This window comes from Pan paniscus, chromosome 10, assembly GCF_029289425.2.
Source record: "Pan paniscus chromosome 10, NHGRI_mPanPan1-v2.0_pri, whole genome shotgun sequence".
Lineage (NCBI taxonomy): Eukaryota > Metazoa > Chordata > Mammalia > Primates > Hominidae > Pan > Pan paniscus.
In genome coordinates, this window is record NC_073259.2 from 26641642 (window position 1) to 26658887 (window position 17246).

Genomic DNA, 17246 nt, shown 5'->3' on the forward strand with positions numbered 1-17246 from the left:
CCATCTTCTGCCTGAGCTTTATTTTCTCCCACATCCACTCCCCCACACCATCCCACACACCATCATTATCCCAATTCCTCCAGCTTGCCATCACTCTAAGCAGAAGATAATATTTTAAATTAATCTTCCGAGGCAGGCGGATCACTTGAGGTCAGGAGTTCGAGACCAGCCTGGCCAACATGTTGAAACCCGGTCTGTACTAAAAATAAAAAAAAAATAGACGGGCATGGTGGCAGGCGCCTGTAATCCCAGCTACTCGGAAGGCTGAGGCAGGAGAATCACTTGAACACGGGAGGTCGGGAGGTGGAGGTTGCGGTCAGCAGAGATCATGCCATTGCACTCCAGCCTGGGCAACAAGAGTGAGACTCCGTCTCAAAAAAAAAAGGAACTACAACTTATAACTACAACTTATATAGCACCTACTACATACTACCTATGGCAGTATTTAAAGTTACGTCCTTTAACACAGTGTTCTAGAGAGGTGGGCATCATCAACCCCATTTCACAGGTAAGACCTGGAGCTTATATTTGTTGTTTTAAGTCACAAATCCACTTCAAGGTGGAGCCTGAATTTGAGCCTATCTGTCCGTGCTGTCTACACTACACTCTCTAAGCAGCAAATGTCACTCTGGTTTTATTTTCCACACTGTGATTTGGTCCTTCCTTTCACATTCTTGCCTACATAATTATTCTGTCTTCTCTAAACTGCCACTCTCGTCTCCAAAAGAGAAATCACTTTTTAAACTTAAAGTAACATAGAGCAAACACTACCATTTTGAAACGGGAGCACCTCTCCCTGGCTCCCACAGCACACCCTGAATCTGGTCTATGCTGGGTTTGTCTGGAGAACTAGAGGCCGGGCAAAGATTGTGGACAGCTGTGCCTTTATGAGGGTCAAAGTCTGCCTCCTAGGACTGTGAACAGAAAGGAGGAAGTTTACCCATGGCCATATGCTGACTACACAGTGTCCTCCTTCCCTCCTCTCATTCTGAGTCACCAGGGAGTCCCGTCTGTTTTTCACAGGTTCCAGCTGAGGCACCCAACAGCAATGATGTTTTGTGAAAATAGTGAGTGATTTGGATGCAAATGATCCTGGGTTCAAGACTTGCTTCTGTAAAGAAGAGAATACCACACTCTCCTCTCCCAGTCACGTGGGGAGTTAATCGAAACCCACGGAAAGTGCATTGCATAAGGTGGGTGTCGGATAAATGCCCACACCTTTGGCTTCTCCTCTACTGATAACTCTTTTTCCCTCATCTTCCTGATGTAAAAGGTGAGTGGGAGCCTTTATGCCTTTCCCTGAAAGTAGAAGCCAGCCTCACCCCAGCCTGTGAGGCTGCTGAACCAGCCTCTTGCCCTTTCCTGCGTTTCTCAGGGCTTCCACCCTCCCCTCAGGCCCTTTCACCTCTCCATGTCATCTCTTTATTCAGTTCTCCACCAAGCCTTCCCCGCTACCTTCAGGAAGCTTTGCAAACTGGCACAAAACCCTAAATTCACAGTATAGAGTCTGGAATGCACTCCCCACTGCTTGGTGATCCGTCATACCATACTGTTTTCTGCTTATCTTTCTCTAAGACAACCTGTACCCTCAATCTGGTGCCACTTAACATGGCAATAAGAGTGTAGTAAGTAGGGCCACTTCACATGGTCTCATTTATGTAGATGCTTGTTCTTTCAAGCTTGTCACCCCCAATTCAGTATCTACTACAGATACATTGACAGGGCTTGGAAATTGACCAGAGTATGATCTTCCATGCCTTCAAATTGCTGTGTGGGGCTTCTGAGAAGACAAACTTTGGAAATTGCCCCTCTTTTGCAGAGGATTCAGCGGAACTCAGGAATATGCCAGTACCCACCTACCCTGTGGTAGCCAGCCTCTAAAAAATAGTCTCCAGCGATTTCTGGCTTCCAATACTCACACTCTAATATGGTCCCCTCCCACACTGTATCAGGGTTGGTGTGTAACCAGTAGAGTGCAGGAGGAGTGGTAGATACCACTCTGGAAGAGAGACTATGGATGTCATTTGGCCCTGTCTTGCTTTCCCTTGGATCACTTGCTCTGGTGGAAGCCAGTGGCCAGTCTCATGGACAGTTGGGCAGCCCAGTGGACGACCTAACAGTTCGACTGCCACTTCATGGAAGACCCTGAGCCAGAACAAGTTAGTTAAGCTGCTCCCAGATTCCTGACCCTCAGAAGCAGTGTGAAAGACAAATACCAGACTGACACATTTTTGGCAAGTTTTTGTGCAGCTATAGATAACTAACACAAACTTTCTATTCCAAATTACCACTACTTACCTCCCCCTGCAGAAATGTCCACCACTTACAAAGGTATAGCTGAAGCCCATCTAAGGTGAGCCAAGTTTACTTATAATTGAAAACAAATTATATGTACTTTAAAAGTATTTGAGCACCATTTTATTGCCAAACAATACACCCAACAAAGTCAAACAACCTAACTTCCCTTAACAAGAATATCAGGTTTGTCTATATTATGATTGGAAACAAACATAAATTATATTTGTTTTCCTAGACAGTCTAAGGTTTCAATGGATTGCTGTAAAAGAATTTGAAGAAAGCTGCACCAACTGGTGTTTTGAAATTCAAATACCCTTAGTTTAAGCCACAATAAATGAAATAAAACCAATACATGAAATCAAACCATCACCCTATAAGATTGTTTTTATCATCCAAAGAGAACGCCTCTCACAATAGATTGATGTCATGTACATGACGTAGTTCACACATTCCACTGTCTTCTCTTGACTATTCACAGTGTGCTTGGCACTTGTGCTACCGATAGAAAGAAATATTTCCTTCAGAAATTCAGAATCAAGATCATTTAGAGGGAAAATAGTAGTAATCCCAATCACCAAGTCACTATTTTGCATTCTGCTTTACCTAGAAACTATTATATATTATATACTTTAAAATAGTTCATATATATAAAGTATTTTAACCAGAAATATTAATTTATAACTGTTTGCTCCATGGAGATCCTCAAAGCAAAAGATTAGGAATGAAGCAAATTTCAAGGAATTTAAAATCAGGGATTTTATTCTAAGTTAGAAAGAAATGGCAGCCATCACTGGTTCCCTAATCTGTAAGGCCCAGTCCAAAATGAAAACACAAGCCCCCTCTTCAAAAATTATTAAGAATATTAAGAGGACAGCTAGAGCATTAAACTAAGCCCTGGGCCTCTGAGCATGGGAACCTATGAGATTGCACAGGTCATATGCCCATGAAGCTGGCCCTGGGGGCAGGATACATTTTGTAGCTTCTTGAAGAGGTCTCTCCAGAGGTAGGTGCTAGAAGCAAAGGACAGGTAGGACCAGAAAGCATCAGTGTATGGTTACTGAGTGACACAGATAATCCTTTATTTATTTAACAGTAACTAATATTTCTATTGTACTTTATAGTTTACAAAGCTCTTCTGCCAGATCCAGTATCTCATGTATTGAAGCAACAATTCTATGAGATATTCATGTCACCCCTCTTACATACAAGGTGAAGTTGGGTCCAAAGAGGTCAAGTGACTCATTGAAGGCCACTCAGCCAGCCAGCATGGGACCTAAATGCAAGTCATTTGACCTCAAATCCAATTTTCATTCCACATGCTCAACACAGCCTGGTGCTAAGAGTTGTGGGTTACAAAGAAGCACAGAACATGAGGTCTGCAGTCTAGCAATTATTCACTAATGAAAGATGGAAGGTACACAGATGGGCATTGACAGTTTGCGTTTATGGGTTGTTTTCACATCTGTGGGTGTGACACAACTTCACGGCAAACACCAACCAAATTCCAGGTTCTGATTCCTAATTCCTTCTCATCTAACCAACTACCCTCCCTCCAGCAACAGCGTCAGACCTTAGTTCTCCAGCAGTTTCTGGACTGGACAAATACAATGTCAGCCTAGCAATCTCCAGCTCATATTGGCCCTATTATGTTACAAGATCCAGGACTCTGAATTTTCTCTTTGACCATTGCACAAAGTCTTTTAAAATATAAAGTACACGGCTTTATCTTTAATAGAAGCTTAGGCTGGGCATGGTGGCTCACGCCTGTAATCGCAGCACTTTGGGAAGCCGAGGCAAGCAGATCACCTGAGGTCAGGGGTTCGAGACCAGCCAGGCCAACATGGTGAAACTCCATCTCTACTGAAAATACAAAAATTAGCCGGGCACAGTGGCGGGCACCTGTAATCCCAGCTACTCAGGAGACTGAGGCAGGAGAATCGCTTGAACCTAGGAGGCGGAGCCAAGATCACGCCATTGCACTCCAGCCTGGGCAACAAGAGTGAGACTCCGCCAAAAAAAAAAAAAATTCTTTATTAGTACTACTCTTAAATGGCATTATTTATGATATGTTAGCTTTTAATTGGTAACTATATAAGCTTGATTAAAATATTTCCTCAATTCTAATTTATAATTTTTCTCATTTCATAATTTTTCTCATTTTATATCTTTGCCAGGACAAGAAGTCCAATGTCCAGTGTAAGATATTTCCCTTAAATTCCAGCTTTATTTCTGACTTGCTCTAAGGCACTGGCTCAAGCTCTTAACTTCTATATTTCAGTTTTTCACTGGTGGGTATTGCTTGCCTGGCTTGCAAGAATGCTTGAGAAATTCTGGCTCTAAGAGCATGGGGCACTTTAAAAGTACAAAGTATCATTATATTTATGATTACAACTTGCTTGACAGTTTCATAGTGCTATAATATAGGAAATATGTATTTCAAAATAATAACAGAAATTGTACTGTTTTGGGAATGGGTATTCTGAGATCCAGCAAGAGTTAGAATGCCTTTAAAAACACTGCGAATCTTCAAGTGCCAAGTTAAAACTCAAATTCAGGGACCATTCACATCTCACAATAAAACAGAGAAGACTCTCAAGAATGGTATATGCTTATTCTCAACTGTTAAACTAATAGTAATATACTGTGCATTAATATATAGAATATAGAATAATGGTATATATTATACAATAAATCATATACCATAATACATGTAATATCTAATAATATATGTTATCACCTTTGTTTTTATTACTATTATTCTACTTCCTATGGCTATTCCTATGGCAACTGGATGGGAGTAAGAAATATCAGAAGGGACAAGATGGGAAAGCTTCATAAAATAATGGAAAAAGCATGGCAAAAATTGAGAGAGAGGATGAGAACTCAAAAGGACAGAGAGAGAAAGACGGAACTCTCTTGAGAGACTGCCTCTGGTAGGTTTTGGGGCCTTTCTCTGTTCAGCACGTGGCTGTTTCTGCTATTTTCCTGGAGCCAAATCTCAAGAGAAATATCCCAAATATTAAATGAAGAAGTCAAGGTCCAAGCCTTTGCAGAAGATGCTTTTCTAGTGAATGCTCATGGCCCCACCCCCACCCCAGCAATTACATGTGTTTAGCTTTTTCTAAGCTCCTTTTTTTTCCACATTTTTCCCTGGCTTGTCCCCAAGTAGCCGCTTCCTCCCAATTCATCATCTGCTTTATCCCCTCCCTATTTCCCTTCATTTGTTTTTCTTAGCATTCTCCTACACTCTGTTTTGTTTATCTTCTGAGCCATCACATCCTCTATTAACTGATGTTATCTCTGGGTGTTGACTCCCATGTAGACAGTATTCATATTCTTCTGACCCTACTTTAAAAGGGAATTGTAATTAATTATTTATGCATTTTTTTCTCCCAAAGGGGTGATCACTCAGATTTTCTAAGGTCCCTGCTGTCCTACTCTATGACAGAATTCCATCAGCTTGAAGACAGCTGGCAGGAAGCACTGCCCATCCCTGTCCTTATCTAAGGATAGAGATGACTGTCCAGCCTGCCTCCACACCTGCCCGTCCCTTGGCTCTCTTTTAAAATACTCCTTTCTCAATCACTTGGCATCATCAGTTGCAAATTCAACCATGAGAGAAAAAAAGTAAGCTGAACTCTATGCCTTCCTAGGACACTAAATATTATCAAGTTAAGCTCAGCCTTAATCTTATGGCAGCATTAACTTGTGGCTTTTAACTTTATTCTGTACAAATGACTTCTTATAAATCTGTGTTCACCCCAGACTGCTGGAGCAGATGTGGAAGGAACCATAGAAGAAATGGCATGAAAGCAAAGTGACATTTGCCCTAGATATCCTTCCTCAAGGGATTATTTCTCAGTAGCTTTTGGTAGTATGTGGCCCTGTGGGAATTTCTTCTGCCTCCTCATCTTTAAAACAAAACAAAACAAATAAAAAGTGATTGTGTTGATTTTTCAAGCATACACACGCCATTTTTTTTTCTTTTTTTCCCCCCTTCTACCCCTTCCCCAGCCCCTACGCACCACTTTAAATGAGTGAAGGGAACCTCTGTGGTACCTCTTTTTAAATGGGCCAAGTTAGTCAAAGGTTGCCTTTTGTTCCAAGGGTTTAAAGCACGTAAGACAAATCTTGCCACTAAGATGAAGAATAAATGCCAGAACCAGAGAAACTGATGCCTAGAGAGGTTAAATTACTCATTACAAATGAAGGGCTGATGGGGGAAGTGGAATTAGGCATTTAGCTGCTGGCTTCTTTCACTAATTCTGTGTCTATGTGCTGAAGGCTCAGGTATGATATTGATAAACTACAGTGTTTCTACAGAACACAGTGAACTTGAGCCACAGACTCCTAATATTCCCTCTTATAACAGCACTATGGGTTTTTTTCCTTTATTACTTTACATAATTGCAATTTAAAATGTTTCCATTGTTCCAGGTGATATGGAATCACTGTGCACTGTTACTCCACATCACCTGGAACTACAGCAAAACAAGAAAGCCCAAATTAAATGCAGAAATCACCTGTTTGAAGGCAGTGGTGGGCTGTCAAGGCTAAGAGAACCGGAGGGGCTAAGACTTGAGAGAGCAGAGAGGTGAGCTGATGGCAGAGCCGAGAATCTGAGGACAGAGAAGCCAGAGAACTTCTAAAAGAGACCTGAAGGGTTTCAAACACACAGTTGGCTTTCCCTTCAAAGCATGTGCTGAATTGGGGGTATATAAGGAGTAGAGGTTGAAAAACAGAAGTAGAAGGCCTCTGAAAATCATCAGAGTTTCTGGCAGTCTCAGGAGATGAAAATAGGAACTCAGGACCTGCCAAGGAAGGGATCCCGGTGAAGACACCAGGTTCTCCGTTGGGCCAAGGATAGACAGTAACCTGGCCTCACTGCCACACCAAAAACTAAATAAATCAAGATGGATCATGACCTAAATGCAAAAGATAAAACAATAAAACTCCTAAAGAAAACAGGAAAAGATCTTCATAATCTTGGAGTGAAATTTCTTTTTTTTCCTCCCAGTTTTAAAAACAGCATACTCTACTTTGCTTCAAAAGCATATCAACATTCTGAGAGAACTCAAATCTATGTATTAAGAGTAGGATGTAGGTTGTCTCTGGGGAGAAGGGGCAGCTGGAGCTTCGAGGAGCGTGCATGGGGGCTTGTCATCCTGGGTGGTTGTCACCCAGGTGTGTTCATTTTGTGGAAACTCACAGTGCTCTATGCCTCCTATATGCGTTCTTCTGTGCTATGCTGTGCCTCAATAAAAACATTAATAGGAAAGGGAGTCTTAGCGTTCTAATGATACCAAAAAAATAACAGAATGTTGCAAAGTGTGTGCTTGAGGTCAGAAGGCTTATGCACCTTCCTTGAAGCAGTACCTATGCAGTTTTCTGACAACGAAGACCTCTACAGTTTGTTTTCAAACTACTAGATTTAATTAAAAATACTCAGAACACTTCCCATGCCAGCCAGTGCCCCTTTTCCACAGCTAAGAATGTCAGCAGAATGTTATGTCACTGTATAGAAAAACAAGACAGCCTGAAGCAGTGTAAAGAGGTTTAGCCTCATCCTTGAGCTACAGCCCCCTCCAAAAAGTGCCACCTTCTACAGCATTACACCATCAGGCACAGACCATAAAAAGTCATCTAGTTTGTTTTGTTCTTTTTACAAATTACAGCTGAGGTACAGTTGATAACTCAAGACTTCTAATCAATAACACTACCTTACACATAAGTTTTTTTTTTAATTTCAGGAACATTTTTAATTGCCTTCTCTCACAGATCTCTAAATTCATGGAGTGAGGATAACAAAAGAGTTTCTTTTCATTTTAAAAATGTTTAGAAATATGGACAACTTCGATTGAATTTCTGGATGCTTGTGACACCCATGAACACAACATAGAAACCACTTGCATTTCCTGGAGTGCTTCAAAACCTACAGTGTAATTATATTTCAATTGTGGAATGAAACCCAGTGAGAACAACAGACTCTCAAATAGGAGGTGGTCAGTTACTGCAGTTGTCCTGTATACATGCACATGGAGACAGACATGCAGTTTTCCTCATTATTCTCTTTCGCATCCTCTTTTTCCCTTTCTCATACTCCTCACGTTACTCTTCCATCTTTTTTTCTGGTGTGTGCTAGATGATCTCTTTATTCCATCTGTATCAGGCAGTTCTTGCACTGCTATAAGGAAATACCTGAGACTGAGTAATTTATAAGAAAAGAGGTTTAATTGGCTCACAGTTCAGCAGGCTATACAGGAAGCATAGTGGCATCTGCTTCTGGGGGGGTCCTCAGGAAGCTTCCAGCCATGGCGGAAGGCAAAAGAGAAGCAGACGCTTCACATGGCAAGAATGGGAGCAAGAGAGAGAGCATGGGTTACAGGGGAGCTGCCGCACACTTTTGAGCACCCAGATCTTGTGTGAACTCAGAGTGAGAGCTCACTTACCACCAAGGGGATGGCCCAAGCCATTCATGAGGCATCCGCCCCCTTGATCCAAACACCTCCCACCAGGCCTCTCCTCCAGCATTGGGGATTACAATTCCACATGAGATTTGGGTGAGGACAAATAGCCAAATTCTATCACCATCCCTTTGCTTTAGATTATAGTTGGCCACCTACTTCCTATACATCTCCTTCAACTTTGTTATAAGGTAGCTTTTCACCATCACTAAAATTATCCTGCATGTTTTAGTTTTCTGTCACTGTATAACAAATTACCACACACTTAACAGCTTTTAACAAAGTCCAGCACGATGTCACCTGGTTCTCCTCTCAGGGAATCACAAGGCGGGAACCAAGCCATCAGCCAAGCTGGGTCCTCACCTGGAGGCTCTAAGTAGACATCACCTCCAGGCCCACACAGGTTGCTGGAAGAATTCAGTCCCTTGTGGTTGTAGGACTGAGGATCCTCTTTCCTTGATGCCTGTTGACCAGGGCCTCTCTCAGGTCTTTTAAGGTTTCCTGAATTCCTTCTCAGGTGGGCCTGCTGCAACTTCAAGCCATAACCCCTTTACTCTTCAAATCTCTCTGACTTCTTCTGCCACCAGCTGGAAAAAGCTCTCTGCTTAAAAGGTCTCATGTGATTAAATTGGATCCTCCAAGATAATCTCCTATCTTAAGGAGATTACCTAACCCTGCCATGAAATATGACAACCACACTAGTGAGTGATGTCTCATCATATTCCCAGGTTCCCGGGATTAGGGGGAAATATCTTTATGGGGGCATTTTAGGAATTCTACATACATAACAGTCATCCAGGTTTTTGGCCACATCTCCAGTAGAAATGCCTAAATTTGTGGATTTACTATTGGGCAGAGATCTAAGTAGAAGAGGAAGGTGGAGCATGAGAGGAGGGTGTTATCATCTTTCTTCTTGCCTCCCTTAGTTGGTCTATAATCCTTTATTTCCTGCTCATAGTATACCACACCATTTCATCAAATTTGTATTTCTCTTTCACCACACATTGTATTCCACCTGTCAGTGTATTTCCACTTCTTGGAAACTGCAGTTTACAGAGGCCTCTGGATTATTATTTGTATTTTCCTCCCAGCATTGTCTTCATAAAGAAGGCATGAGCAGACATCTTGCCTTTTGGTTTCTTGGGGTCACCTTTAGCTATCCTGACTGTGCTGTTTGTACTCTAGGCAACATAATGTACAACAGTTTCTCAGTGTTGCACTAGCTGTTTCCACAAGAACTGTCTCAGGCAAAGATTTCTTAAAACACAAAAAGCAATAACTGTGAAGGGGAAAAATATTGATCAATTGGACTACATTAAAATTAAGAGCTTCAGTTCTTCAAAACCATTAAGAGAGTAAAAAGCCATACACTGAGAGAGAGATTTTCAAACATATATCTAACAAAGGACTATTATCTGGAATATTTAAAGCACTCCTTCAAATCAGTGAGATACAGGAAAATAACTCAATAGAAAAATGGGCAAATGTCAGAATAGATACTCTATGAGAGAAGATGTTCAAACAGAAAATAAACATATGAAAAGGCACTCCATTAGTCATTAGGAAAGCACAGATGAAAATTAAAATGGAAAAATCCCAGTGACTCAGGAGACGTTGAGCTGGGAGGACTGCAGTCCCAGTAACTCAGGAGGCTGAGGTGGCAGGATTGCCTGAACCAAGGAGCTCGAGGCTGCTGTGAGCTATGATCACACCACTGCACTCCAGCCTGGGAAACAGAGCAAGTCCCTGTCTCTGAAAAAAAAAAATGTTTTTAATCATAATGCAAAAACTACAACATACCCTCCAAAATGACTAAAATGAAAAAGACAGACAATATAAAGCAACCAGAACTCTCTTATTCTGCTGACCAGAGTGTAAATTGTTACAACTACTTTGGAAAGCTGTTTGACAGTATCTACTAAAACTGAACATACCCATACCTTATACTCAGCAATTCCACTCCTAAAAATATGCCCAACAGAAATACATATGTATATCTAACAAATGGCATGAACAAGAATGTTAACAGCATTAATAGTAACATAAGCAGTATTTGTAATATTCCCAAACTGGACACAACCCAAATGTCCATCAACAATAGAATGGATACAAAAATCATGGTAAATTCATACAATATAGGAGAACAATATGCAAGAATGAGAATAAATAAACTATAGCTACATACAAAAAAAGGATGACTCTCACAAACATAATGTTGAGTGAAAAAAAAAAAGCCCATTACAAAAGAGTACGTCAGGATTCCTTTTTCATAAAGTTTTACAACAGGAAAAAGTAATCTGTGGTTGTATTATTTTGGTGCAAAAGTAATTGCGGCTTTTGCCATTACTTTAGAGTTCGAATCCTGGCAGTGAATACTATACTGACTTTTATTAGGTTGGTGCAAAAGTAATTGTGGTTTTTGTCATTAAAGTAATGTGTGCAGGAAAACTGCACATTACTTTAATGGTAAATGCCGCAATTACTTTTGGACCAACCTAACAGAAATGAGTATAATATTTACCCTTGGAAGTGACTGTGAGTGGAAGGAGGCACAAGAAGGCATCTGGGGTTCTGGTAAGATTCCGATTATTGGACTGGGTACTAATTATATGTGTGCATTCATTTCATGAAAATGAGTTGAGCTGTGCACTTATTTGTGCACTTTCTGTATGCACTTCATACTGCAACAAAATGTTTACATTGTGCAGAACAATGTATGTATCCAATATCTTTCCCACCCATGAGTGCAGAACCACACCTGGTTTGTTCACTACAATATCAGCATTCCCCGAACAGTGTCTAACACACATTGTTGCTTGTTGAATGGAAGATTAATGACTTTTTAAGAGAATTTCCTTAATACAGCTGATTTTTTTTTGTCCTCATCAGTGGAGCTATATTTACCCGTTTTATCAGATATCTCTTGATATTGCAAGGCAGTTGTTTCAGGTAGACCAGCTTGCAGACGGGAGAGCTGAGAGCAAAATGCAGTGAGGGAGATGGAAATTAAGCTCCCTGAGGTCAAGAACTTTTATACTGCTTGCTCACAGTGCAAGGTGGTGCTGTTCAGATAACTTTATATGGGTAAGTCATTTAATCCTCATAACAACTAATGAAGCACCTCACAAATGAGCTAACTGATGAGAAAATTAAGGCTTAGAGAAGTTTTATAACTCAAGTAGGGAATAACACTGCCAGGATTTAAACCCTAAGTATTAGTTTAACTATGGTACTATCTTCTTACCTCTGCACATAGTATGCACTTGAAAAATATTTGTGTAAGGAGTACATAATGGACCTCTCCATCATCCCTTGTGTTTCTCCTCCCCACTTCCCCACACAGGCATAATTGTGTACTTACGATCTGGTCTCAGTGGTGGCAGTGGGTGGGGGGAGCTGGGAGAAGGAGGGCAAGGGAGCCTTTTAGCCCAGCCTCCTAGTTTAGACAGGGTCGCAGACATGGACATTTGACATCATCCCCAAGTGAGATTATATGTGCAGTAACTTTCACTCATCTGACTGGAGGGAGTCGTCCCTCATACAACCTTAAACTTGGGTCCCACTGCCTATAGTATACCCTGTAGAAATGCTTCTTTATGTTGTAAATCTTTTGAAAAGCAAAATAATTACATTGCACTTACTTAAATGCATGTGTTAAGACTACTAATTTCTTAAACATAAACATTAAAAAGTATACCACAATGTTTGTAAGTCTGTCTTGGCATTTCTTCACTTTCTAACACATCATGAGTATTAAAAATAAAAAAACGGAAGTGGCTCAGGCACTTTTACTTCAGAGAGACCCTGACTAATGCCTAAGAAGTTGGTTTCTGTGTGCACGGCAGGATTTTATCTCATGCCAACCAGGGGTGTAACTACTGCTACATGGGGAGACACAAAAAGCCCTTGGGCTAATGTGAATCAGTGAAACCCACAGAAAACTGAAAGCCTCATTCAATTTCAACTCTTTACCATGCAAGGCTTATTCCTAGGGTGGCTTTAAATAGTCACAGAAATGCTTGATTTTACTTTCACTTCCTTCCTTCCCCATCTCAAACCTCTGTAGAGGTTCTTAGGAGGTTTCGATGACTAAATCAGATGATAACAGCAACATCTTTCACTTAAAGACTTTACAGAACCTTTCGGTTTGGTCTCCTTTGGTCCCCTCAAAAGCCCAGGCAACAGCAATGACTACTGTTGTTTGATAGTCCTGCTGACTAACAACCCCTTCTCTACCCCAAAAAATGTGGGAGCGACTTTTCCTTTCATTACAGAATACTAAACAGCCAAGAATGGATCTCATTCCCCGTGATGGGGAGAAGAAAAGCAATACAGTCCAAAGGCTGAGAACTTTAGTATTGCCTTAAAAGTGCTTTGCTTATTGATGCCTTCACCTTCAATTATATGGAAAATTTTTTAATGCAGTTTAACAATTTTACTGTTTTCATCTACTGAAAAAAAATCAATCCAACACTTCTTTCAACATGCACTATAAGCTTGTGAAACTGTCCATGTGAACGAGGTGAAGGAATCAATTTTTATTTATTGAAGAAACCAAAAGTGGGGTAGGGGTGGGAAGGAATACATTTGGCAGAGGATGAAGCCATGTTACTTCAAAAGGGGAAAAAAAGAATATAACATAAAAGGGAAAATATTTCAAATTTGTAAGGAAAAATTGTTTTCACCAGAAAAATTTCCTCATGCTCTCATTTTTGTTTGGCTTTGTCTACCCATGGCATTCCAAGCAATCTGTCTCTTAGCACCACAGCTGTGAAATATATGCACTTACGGAGACTTCCCGGTTAGCCTCTTCACATTTCACTGGGTTTCATTGTGTGCAATGTCTTGCCATTGACTCTTACACTGTGCTGTGTATACTGTTTCATAATTCTATTTTACAGAATAGCATTTTCATCTAATAGAAGTTAACATAATAAGGGAAATGGTGACAATAATATATGGTCACTAAACCATATTGCCATTTTGGAACAGTTTATTATGTACACTATGATCCATGTTATTCTAAAAGAATGGGTGCATTCATGAGTAAACATAAGTATGGACTTTATAACAGAAACTTGCCTCTACTAGATTAGGAGTTGGCAAACTTCTTTATCAAGGGCTAGAGAGCAAATATCTTAAGCTTTGTGGGCTATGCTGTCTCTATCTCAACTACTCAACTCTGCCATAGCAGGGAAGGCACCCAGAGACAGTACACAATATATGTAGACAGTAGACAGTGGACAATATGCAATGAATGACTGTGGTTATCCTAAACTTTATTTACAAAAACACATGGCAGTTGTGTTTGTGACACAGAGATGTAGTTTCCTGACCTCTGATCTAGAAGATAGGTATGTTTGCAACCACAACACAAAGGCTGCCCTGAGACTCTAAGCACTAAACATCTGTTTGGCAATTTACCTGAAAAGTTGTGGTTTTTTTTTTTTAAGTTAAAATTAAAATGACTTTTCTCCTGAGAAAATATTTAAAAGAGTAGGTTTTGGCAAGTAAGTTGAAGGACACACTAGTTATTTTTCTACATCACAATAAAATTAACATAAAACAGGTCATTGGAAATAAAAGAATTTTTTTTATACATTGAATACACTGCCAATGCCTGGATGAGCCTTGAGCATCACAGATCTTTGGCTTAAAGCTTTGCCCATGTCCAGAGTCTCCCTCACAGGAAATCGATTGTAGAAGGTCAAGTTCATGTGTTTCCAGACTCACCTCCTCCTTTAATCTTGGTGCCATCGTTGGCCAGTGTACTGACTATTATTAAGGCAAAGCCAAGACTTGTAGAGATTCTGTATGATTTTTCAAGACATTGAAAAATGATTTAATTTTCAATTTGAGGTTGATGGTGATAGTCCTTTCCTTTATTTGGGAGTCTTCCTGATGTTTTAACAGACATTTCCCAGTCAAAAATTTGTTTGTTTATTTTACTGTATCTTTCTTGAGACAGGGTCTTGCTCTGTTGCCCAGGCTGGAGTGCAATGACACAATTACGGCTCACTGCAGCCTCTATCTCTTGGGCTTGAGTGATCCTCCCATCTCAGCCTGCCAAGTAGCTGAGATCACAGGCATGCACCATCACACCCGGCTAATTTTATTTTATTTATTTATTTTTATTTTTGTAGTGACAAGGCCTCCTTATGTTGTCCAGGCTAGTGTCGAACTCCTGGGCTCAAGTGATCCTCCCACCTCGGCCTCCCAAAGTGCTGGGATTACAGGCATGAGCCAATGCTGAGCCAGGAATTGGTTTAAATTACAAACAAATGAACTGAAAAGAATCCCATGTCAGGTGGCACATTGTTGAGCATGAAGGGAAAGCAGTGTTATTCCCTTGCCTACCTAAATTTCTTTCTGCACTGAGCTGCAGCCTTAGACATAAAACACTGGCAGGAAGTAGAAATGATTGTATTACAGTATTAGTGCTTGCATATTAACAGAATTTACTCTAAAATATGCAAGTCACATAAATTGAAAGATTGTCTTGTTAAAGAACAGGGCTGCCCTGCTGAGTCCCAAGATAACAGGAATAGACCTGCCTTCTTATTTCTCAGAAAACAGGAGGCAGCATCTTGGGCTGGAGCAGAGGGAAAGGATTCTGTCTCTAGAATTCCTTTCCTATCTTTCCCTGGCTGACCCTGGCTTACAGATCTTTCCTTGTCTTAAAGTGGGCTTCTCCAATGGCATAGCGATTAAGACAGCAATTTTACACTACTTTTTATTACTCAACATCTGACTGCGATATTTATTTTCATATTTGGCACTGGACTTTTATTAGCCTTCCTCCTTGAGGTGTTCAAACAAAGCAGGCAGGAGGACAGGTAGCTCATCTCCTGTGTGGTCAATGTCTCTTGAATAAATGAATGAATGAAAATCTGCATTTATTCATTCATCCATTCCGTGAAAATTTATTGAGTACCTACTGTATACTAGTAAAGAAAACAGGCAAAATTCCTGTCCTAATGGAACAAACATTCTTTAAATTCAGAAAATTTTAAATAATGATATTAATTTAACAAGTGGAAAGTTCTACGGAGAAAAGTAAAACAGGAAAGGGGAAAGGGAATCCTATAGGAACTGAGTAGCCTAGTTATGGTAGCCATGGAAGCCTTAAATATGGTAGCCAAGGAAGCCCTCACTAAGGAGACATTTGAGCAAAGACTTGAAAGAGGTGAGAGAGAGAGAGTGCCTTGTTGACTTCTGAGGGAGAGAGCTCCAGGTGGAGACAATAGGGGTAGAGCAGAACCCTGAGGTAAAAGCTTGCCTATGGGAGAAACAGCCTGGGGCCCGGAGGCTGAGAATATAAAAAGGACAAAAAGGAAGAGGCTCAGACCATGGAAAGGACTTGGGCATTTATTCTAAATGAGGCAGATCAATCGCTTGCTTTTTCAGGTTTTCAAGAGTCTATTAGGGCATGACGTGTTCAATGGCTTTAATCCCTCATTCCGATAAAATGAGTTGACCCTACATGTCTGTTATTCTTTCATTGTCTATGTTTAATTTTCTGATGCATGAAATAGGAATAACACCTAGATTTCCTTACAGAGGTGGTTGAAGGGATCCAATGACCATCAATATGGAAGCATAAATTTAGACTGTTCAATAAATTGGCAACACAACTATTTCAACAACTTTCTATTAAGTGCCTACTATGGGGAAGGCAAATTAAACCTTTGTGTAAGAGAGGAAGGAAAAAAGATAAAAGAATTGGAAGGGGCTGGAAAGGAAAGCAAAACCAGTAAGATGGGGGAGGAGGAATAAGAAAAGGGAAAGAAAGGTGATAGTTTCATGTGTCTAACCACAGGGATAAAGAGCGTGGCATTTGGGGTTGGATTGACCTGGTTTCAAATCTCAGATAGTCCACCTACTGGCTGTGTGACCTGGAGTAAGTCCTCACTTTGAGCCTATTTCCCTCTATGTAAAATTGGGGTTTGACATCTGCCTTATGGCACATTGTCAGGATTAAAAGAGAGATTGCACTAAATACCTAGCACAATGCCAGCACTAATTTACTTAGTAAATATTAACTACCTTCTTATTATAATTGTCATCATCATCAGCAGCAGCAGCAGCAGCATCCCAGGAGGACAGGAAACTAGAAGCAGCTCTGCATTTTCTGACAGGGGAAGATAAAAGTAGGAATAGGAAATGCCTCTTGAATGGAAACTCAACTGAGTTTAGAATTCATTTTAAAAGCAGCTGACTGTAAGATTATGCACTGGGACTCAATTTATTACATGAATTGGGATGAGCCTAAAGGGACATCTTTTCAGTAATTCAAATCCCCAGGAAGTTGGCTTAGCTGGGAAACAGGAGTTATCCTGGAGAATATATATCTATAGGAAAGAACATAGAATTCTGGAAAAACTTGGAGATGATTCCAAATTAAAAACAAATATAGAAGACCTTGTGTGACTTGGATAAAGACTGTAATGTACTAGCAGTTCCAGGAAAAGTAAAAGACAGATT

The 17246-nt window shown here is 40.4% G+C and overlaps 1 long non-coding RNA gene across 1 annotated transcript in view; it reads left to right on the forward strand.

Moving 5' to 3' along the window:
• The window catches only part of LOC134728435 (uncharacterized), a 29153-nt gene extending 17885 nt beyond the window's left edge, over positions 1–11268 (forward strand). The window contains exon 5 of the long non-coding RNA XR_010108817.1: positions 1024–11268. This is a non-coding gene — a long non-coding RNA (uncharacterized LOC134728435). The remainder of the gene's footprint in view (positions 1–1023) is intronic.
• The last annotated feature ends 5978 nt before the right edge of the window (positions 11269–17246 follow it).